Below are 6915 nucleotides of genomic sequence, written 5' to 3' on the forward strand. Positions count from 1 at the left end.
ATCATCAGTAATGGGAATAATGGGAATAATGGATATCACATGCTTCCTGATGCACTAAAGACATTGGTGATATTTCACAAAAAATAAGTATAATCACTACTATAATCAGAAAAAATCAGAAACCCCCCAATTGAGAAGTAGTCTGTAAAATAATTGACTTGGGAGCTTAAACAATTTCAATATTATAAAAGATAAAGAGAGGAGTATTTCAGATTAAAGGAGACTGAAAAGACATGATAACTAAATTCAAGCCATGATCTGGGGTTTTTCTTTTTTTTTTTTTTTTTTGAGACGGAGTCTTGCTCTGTCGCCCAGGCCGGAGTGCAGTGGCCGGATCTCAGCTCACTCAAGCTCCGCCTCCCGGGTTTAAGCCATTCTCCTGCCTCAGCCTCCCGAGTAGCGGGGACTACAGGCGCCCGCCACCTCGCCCGGCTAGTTTTTTGTATTTTTTAGTAGAGACGGGATTTCACCGTGTTAGCCAGGATGGTCTCAATCTCCTGACCTCGTGATCCGCCCGTCTTGGCCTCCCAAAGTGCCGGGATTACAGGCTTGAGCCACCGCGCCCGGCTAAATTCTTTTTTTGAGACAGAGTCTCGCTCTGTCACCCAGGCTGGAGTACACTGGTGTAATCTCGGCTCACTGCACCCTCTGCCTTTCAGATTCAAGTGATTCTCCCACCTCAGCCTCCTGAGTAGCTGGGATTACAGGCATGTGCCACCACATCTGGCTAATTTTTGTATTTTTAGTAGAGATGGAGTTTCACCATGTTGGCCAGACTGGTCTCAAACTCCTGAACTCAGGTGATCCTTCAGCCTTGGCCTCTCAAAGTGCTGGGATTACAGGCGTGAGCCACTACATCCAGTCATTTTAAAAACTCTTTTTAAAACATGATTTTAAAAATAATTTCATTTTCAATCATAGGGGTATTATACAATCATTTGTTAGCCATTCTTCTATCCCCTCCGGTTTTTTCTTTGTTTTGTTTTTTGTTTTTTTTTGAGACGGAGTCTTGCTCTGTCGTCCAGGCTGGAGTGCAGTGGCATGATCTCGGCTCACCGTAACTTCCGCCTCCTGGGTTCAAGCAATTCTCCCACCTCAGCCTCCTGAGTAGCTGGGATTATAGGCATGCACCACCACACCCGGCTAATTTTTGTATTTTTGTAGAGATGGGATTTCACCATGTTGGCCAGGCTGGTCTTGAACTCCTGACCTCAGGTGATCCACCAGCCTCGGCCGCCCAAATTGCTGGATTACAGGCGTGAGCCACCGAGCCTGGCTATCCCCCTCCTTTTTTTCTTTTTTTGAGACTGTGTCTTTCTCTGCCCAGGCTGGAGTACAGTGGTGGGATCTCTGCTCACTGCAGCCTCCACTTTTCAGGCTTAATTGATGCTCCTGCCTCGGCCTCCCAAGTAGCTGGGACTATAGACCTATGCCACCATGCCCAGCTCATTTTCATATATTTTTTGTAGACTCAAGGTTTCCCCATGTTGCCCAGGCTGGTCTCAAACTCCTGGACTCAAGTGATCCATCTGCCTCTGCCTTCCAAAGTGCTGAGAATACAGGCATGAGCCACTGGACCCAGCTATGCCCCTCTTTAAAATCAGCTTTATTGAGGTTAGTTAATACACATAAAATTGACTTTTTTTAAACAAAATCTTCCTTTGAACACAAAAAATTCACCACTTTGACAGTAATATTGTAATGTTTTGATTAAATGTACACAGGGTTTACATCAATTTTTTTCTGTAGCACAAGTCCAATAAAGGATACATTAATTTGTAATCTATTTTGACAGCTACAAAGCAGAAATCTTTCCATATAAGTTATTCTTAGAACTTCTTTAGTACCGAGTATATTTAAGTCAATTCTATGAATTGACTTTCAAAACAGACTGAATTGGTGTAAAAAAAAGAACATTAAATTCTATTTTAAGTAAAGTTAACTAAATTAAGCCCTCTGTAAACTAAGGCTTACTCTACTTTTATTTATTTATTGGGAGACAAGGTCTCCCTCTGTTGCCCAGGCTGGAATGCAGTGGTGCGATCATAACACTGCAGCCTCCTCAGCCGAGCACAGTGGCTCACGCCTGTAATGCAAGCACTTTGGGAAGCGGAGGTGGGTGGATCACCTGAGGTCAGGAGTTTGAGACCAGCCTGGCCAACATGGTGAAACCCCGTCTCTATTAAAAATACAAAAGTTAGCTGGGCATGGTGGTGCACCTCTGTAATCCCAGCTACTCGGGAGGCTGAGGTGGGAGAATTGCTTGAACCCAGGAGTCGGATGCTGCAGTGAGCCGCGATGGCGCCATTGCACTCCAGCCTGGGTGACAGAGCAAGACCCCCTGTCAAAACAAAAACAAAACAAAACACTGCAGCCTCTAACTCCTGGGCTCAGTTCATCCCCCTTCTTCAGCCTTCGGAGTTGCTGGGACTACAGGTGCTGCCACCACTCTCAGCTAATTGTTCAATTTTTTTGTAGTGACAGAGTCTTTCTATGTTGCTCAGACTGGTCCTGGCTTCAAGCCATCCTCCCGTTTTGGCCTCCCAAAGTGTTAGGAGTATAGGTGTGAGCCACTGCACCCAGCCTACTGTACTTTTAGATGACAGACGTGTGTCATAAGAAAACAAAGTGCTAACTAAATTTTTATTTTTTATTTTTTTTTTGAGATGGAATTTTGCTCTGTCACCCAGGCTGGAGTGTAGTGGCACGATCTCAGCTCACTGCAATCTCTGCCTCCCAGGTTCAAGTGATTCTCCTGCCTCAGCCTCCCCAGTGGCTGGGACTACAGATGCCCGCCACCATGCCCAGCTAATTGTTGTATTTTTAGTAGAGACAGGGTTTCACCATATTGGCAAGGCTGATCTCAAACTCCAGACCTTGTGGTCCGCCCGCCTCGGACTCCCAAAATGCTGGGATTACAGGAGTGAACCACCGCACCTGGCCATAACCAAAATTTTATTTAGTGAAACAATTTTCATTCTACGGCCTTTGGTGAAACAATTTTCATACTATGGCCTTCAGTCTATAGAGAGAAATGTAGAAAATGCTCTATAATTTCCATAGTAAAATGCAATTAGAGTTAATTTTAAGGTGTGGGAAGATTGCTAAAAGTTATTTATTGGGCTGGGTGCACTGGTTTATGCCTGAAATTCCAGGCTGGGAGGCCGAGGCAGGTGAAACACCCTAGGTCAGGAGTTCGAGACCAGCCTGGTCAACATAGTGAAACCTATCTCTACAAAAAAATTAACCAGGCGTGGTGGTGGGCGCCTGTAATCCCGGCTACCCAAGGTGGCTGAGGCAGGAGAACTGCTTGAACCCAGGACGCAGAGGTTGAGGTGAGCTGAGATCATGTCACTGCACTCCAGGCTGGGCAACAGAGCAGTCTCAAAAACAAACAAAACCAAAAAAAAAAAAAAAAAGTAGTCAATCTTTCTGCGTTTTTTATTCTCTTTAGTAGCGTACCTATCTCTAGGTTGAGTAATGTCTTAAAATAGTCTAATTCAACTTTCTATCTAATGATTGTATCCCTTCTAAAATAAGATATTCTTTAGAGTAGCTAGTTTAAGGAAATGGGTTTTAACCTAGGGTCCATGGCTCGGGGGTAATGGATAAACTTTAAGAGAGATCATAACCCTTTGAACATACATTCAGAACTTGATGTGCTTGCATTTGTGTGTGTGTGTGTGTTTTTTTTTTTTTTTTTTTCTTTTCTTTTCTTTTTTGAGACAGGGTCTTGCTCTGTCATCTAAGCTGGAGTGCAGTGGCGCGATCTCGGCTCACTGCAAGCTCTGCCTCCTGGGGTTCAAGCGATTCTCCTGTCTCAGCCTCCAGAGTACCTGGGATTGTAGGCGCCCGCCACCACACCTGGCTAATTTTTGTATTTTTAGTACAGATGGGGTTTCTCCATGTTTGCCAGGCTGGTCTCGAGCTCCTGACCTCAAGTGATCCACCCACCTCAGCCTCCCGAAGTGCTGGGATTACAGGCATGAACCACCACCCCCGGCCTTGTGTGTATTGTTTCTAAGGAAAGTTAAGTGGTTCTATCAGATTCTGAAAGGTGTTCCTGGTTGGCGTGGTGGCTTATGCCTGTAATCTCAACATTTTGGGAGGCCGAAGTGGGTGGATCACTTGAGGTCAGGAGTTCAAGACCAGCCTGGCCAACATGGAGAAACCCCGTCTCTACTAAAAATACAAAAATTAGCCAGGTGTGGTGGTGGGCACCTACAATCTCAGGTACTCTGGAGGCTGAGGCAGGAGAATCGCTTGAACCCAGGAGGCAGAGGCTGCAGTGAGCCGAGATTGTGCCACTGCACTCCAACCTGGGCGACAAGGGCAAGACTGTCTCAAAAACAAGAAAAAAAAAAGATTTAGATACATTCCTAAACAAAAGCTTTAAAATGAGACATTAGAGAAAACTAAGGGCTGGTCTGAGTGCAGTGGTGTTTACAACTAATTGATCACAACCAGTTATAGACTTCTCAGTTCCTTCTCCACTCCCACTGCTTCACTTGATTAGCCAGGAAGGAAGGAGGGAAGGGAGGAAGGGAGGAAGGGAGGGAGAGAGGGAGAGTGGGAGAGAAGGAGGGAAGGAGGGAGCAAGGGAGGGACCAAGGAAGGGAGGGAGGGAGGGGAAGAAGGAGGAGGAGGAGGAAGAAGGAGGAGGAGGAGGAAGAAAGCTAAGAGCAGCTTGGGTACTTTTCCACACAGAAGAATAACATGAATGACATTTATATGCTGCCTCTCAAGGGGCAGGCAAGGACCCACAGTATGCATCCATCTCTGTTCTCCACAAGACTCCCTTTGGGGTATAAATATGTGTTGAATAAATAAGTAAACATTATTTCACCGTTTTGTTTTGTTTTTGAGATGGAGTCTCACTCTGTTGCCCAGGCTGGAGTGCAGTGGATCTCGGCTCACTGCAAGCTCCGCCTCCCGGGTTCACGTCATTCTCCTGCCTCACCCTCTGGAGTAGCTGGGACTACAGGCGCCCGCCACCACGCCCGGCTAATTTTTTGTATTTTTAGTCGAGACGTGGTTTCACCGTGTTAGCCAGGCTGGTCTCGATCTCCTGACCTCGTGATCCGCCCGCCTCGGCCTCCCAAAGTGCTGGGATTACAGGCATGAGCCACCGCGCCCGACCACCCAGTGTTTTTTGATGGCACTTATCAGAGAGAGGGGCTTGTAGGCTTGAAACAAATCCAGTTCAAATCATACCCAGTACATTCATGCCTTTTTTAAAAATTCTTTTTTATTTTTTGACAGTAACAGGCTTAATTCACTTTATTTTTCTTGTATAAAAACCCTTTGTTGTAGTCACAGCTGGAGCCTGAGTCCTCTGCACGGAGACTCTGGTGTGGATCTCGGGGAGGTGATCAGTGAATTCCTGATAGGGAGACTTGGTGAATACAGTCTCCTTCCAGATGGTCGGGGGTCAGGTAGCTATAGGTCTTAGAGATGGCATCCAAGGTGGCCTTGGCAAAGTTGCCCAGAGTGGCAGTGCAGCCCCTGGCTGAGGTGTAGCAGTCATAGATACCAGCCATCATGAGCAGCTTCTTGGGCACAGGCTCTGAGATGATGCCAGTGCCCCTGGGCAAGGGGATGAGACGCACCAGCACAGAGCTGCATCGGCCTGTCACCTTGCAAGGGATGGTGTGCAGCTTACCGATCTTGTTCCCCCAGTAGCCTCTGCGCACGGAGACAATGGAGAGCTTGGCCAGGATGATGGCTCCGCGGATGGCGGCGGCCACCTCCTTGGAGCACTTAACAACCAGACCAACGTGGCCGTTGTAGTCCCTGATGGCAACAAACGCCTTGAACCTGGTACGCTAGCCGGCGCGGGCGGATCTACTGCTTCTGCGCGGGCAATCTTCAAAACCTCGTCCCTGAGAGAGGCCCCCAGGAGAAAGTCAATGATCTCAGATTCCTTGATGGGCAGGGAGAAGAGAGAGATCTCCTCCTCCAAGGACCTGATCTTCATGTCCTTGGCCAGGGGGCCCAGTGTGGTGACGGGCATCCGCTCCTTATCCTCGGCCTTGCCTCCGCGAGCTCCGCGGTCTTGGCCACGGCCCCATCCACGGCCGCCACCCCGGCCTGGGCCCCATCCACGGCCGCCACCCCGGCCTGGGCCCCATCCGCTGCCGCCACCCCGGCCTGGGCCCCATCCGCTGCCGCCACCCCGGCCTGGGCCCCATCCGCTGCCGCGACCCCGGCCTGGGCCCCATCCGCAGCCGTGACCCCGGATCCGGATGCCACTGCCGGATCCCGATGCCACTGCTGAATCCCTCCGCGGAAGCCACAGCGGTTTCCCTTCCCAGGGCCCCCGGGGCCTCCGGCGCCTCCCCCGCCCTCCCCCGCCCGCTGCGCGGGCGTCATCCGCCATTTGGTGTTTTCTCGGAGAAGCAGTACATTAATGTCGTAACAGAAAAACGTATCTGCTATAGTCACAACTTTTAGAATCTAGGGATTATATAAATCTTTTGTTGTTAGCTAAGTAGCTAACAACACAATGAAACCTTATGACATTTCACAACATTTTGAATAGTGTTAACTATTTCATGTAACCCATCATGAAAGAAATGTAAGAATGAAGGATCCCAGCCTGATGTGGTGGTGTGTCTCCGCAATCCCAGATACTCAGGCTGAAGTGGAAGGATTGCTTGAGCCCATCAGTTTGAGGCCAGCCTGGGCAACACAGCCAGCCCCATCACAAAACAAACAAAAGTATCCCATAACCAAAACATGTATTTTTCTATCTGGAATTACAGCTCTTTTAAAATAGAAGGTGAAATACATGTAACTTGCTGGAATTTCATTTAATAATTACATGAGATCATTCCTGTAATCCTGGTACTTTCGGAGGCCGAGGCGGGCGGATCACGAGGTCAGGAGATTGAGACTAACCTGGATAACACGGTG

General features: G+C 48.2%; 1 pseudogene; it reads right to left on the reverse strand.

Annotated features, from left to right (window-relative positions):
* Positions 1-5226: 5226 nt before the first annotated feature.
* Positions 5227-6394, reverse strand: LOC103227375 (small ribosomal subunit protein uS5 pseudogene; annotated as a pseudogene).
* Positions 6395-6915: the final 521 nt, after the last annotated feature.

The sequence above is a fragment of the Chlorocebus sabaeus genome, chromosome 21 (assembly GCF_047675955.1).
Source record: "Chlorocebus sabaeus isolate Y175 chromosome 21, mChlSab1.0.hap1, whole genome shotgun sequence".
In the NCBI taxonomy this organism is placed as follows: domain Eukaryota; kingdom Metazoa; phylum Chordata; class Mammalia; order Primates; family Cercopithecidae; genus Chlorocebus; species Chlorocebus sabaeus.